We start from the raw sequence: 1,560 nt of genomic DNA on the forward strand, positions 1-1,560 counted from the left end.
GAGATGGAACAGCAGGAGCCAAGAGGGGACAGGAACCACTGAGATGTGACACCAGTCACTGGGAGGGGACACAGGATAGGACACTGGATGGGACACAGCACTGAGAGGACACAAGGGGCTGGAATGGGCTGTGAGGGTATCAGGGTGGGACACGGAGTGGGAAAGGAACCACCAGGATGGGACAGGAGGAACCAGGAAGGGCATGGGGCACCAGGACAGGACAAGAAGAACTGGGATGGGACCGCAGGTGGGACAGGGGGAGCCARGAGGGGACAGGAAGYGACACGATGGGACACAKGATGGGAYAYAGGGCACTGGGATGGGACAGGAGCCACTGGGACAGGACACTGGGATGGGATATGAGGAGCTAGACAGGAGAACTGGGATAGGGACAGGAGATACCGGGGTGGGACAGGACATGGGGCTCTGGGCTGGGACATCAGGATTGGACAGGAGCCACCAAGCCACTCCCCCAGCCCCCTTTATTCCCACCAGGAAAGCCATGCCCTGCAGGGACACACCCAGGGACACGCTGTGACCCTCCTGGAAAACCAAGCTGGGATATTTCCCTGMAGGTGGGTTTTGATCCACAATTCCCCCTCCTTCCAGGAGGAGCTGCTGCCCTCATGCAGCTCCACCGCTGGATCTGGGACCTTTCCCGGCAAAACCACAGCATTTTCCAGGAAAAACCCATGTGGGTGGAACCAGGARGGTCTGGGAACCCCCCAGGGATGGCAGATTCCCCCCACCCCGGCTGGTTTTGGGGGCGGGGGGAGGCAATTGCAGTCCTGGGTAAGGAAAACCTGGAGGTTTTAAGGATATGACAGGGAAAAGCTTGAAAAACTATTTCCTTCTCTTTTTTTGAGGAGAAATCATGTATTTTTGGATGGTGGGAGCTTCCTGTAGGGTATCTCTGACCAGAGAGTGGAATAATTAATTAATCAACTGAACAGCTTTAATGAGGATGAAAAGGATGGAGGTGGGATGCTGCTCACAGGATGGCCTGGAAATGTGTAATTCCATGAAAATCCAGTACAAAGAGAACCACCACCAATCTTTTTCTGTGGTAGGGGTGGTGTGTGAGACCCCTGGGATGGCTGCAGCTTYCCCCAACCCCTCCATCCATCCCCACCACAAAGGGAAGAGCAGAGCCGTTCTGGGAATCCCACAGGATTTGGGATCTGGGAGCCTCAAGACCCTCAGAGCTGTCTCGGATGGGGGTTCAACAGTGAGCAGAACTCAACCAGGAAACCAGCCTGGGACACCCCTGGGAATGTGGGAAGCACCTGAGACCCAGAAAAAGCTTGGACAGGGATAGATCCAGGTGGGAAACACCTGACCTTGGGGGAGGGGCACCTYCATGCCCCACCCGCCGTGACGACCCCGGTACTGGGGGCCTCCCTTCCGTTCCAGGGAGATGCTGCGGGATCGGGAATGGAGATTGGGGTTTGGGGTGCGACTGGGGGTGCCCGGGACCGGTCACAGGAGGAGCTGGGTGGGTCACATCCCGCCCCGCCTCCCCCGTTACCAACCGCAAGGAGCCTCAAGGGCACCGCGGGC

The sequence above is a fragment of the Malurus melanocephalus genome, unplaced genomic scaffold (genome assembly GCF_030028575.1).
Source record: "Malurus melanocephalus ecotype Western Australia unplaced genomic scaffold, MMel_1.1 scaffold_1941, whole genome shotgun sequence".
Taxonomy (NCBI): Eukaryota; Metazoa; Chordata; class Aves; order Passeriformes; family Maluridae; genus Malurus; species Malurus melanocephalus.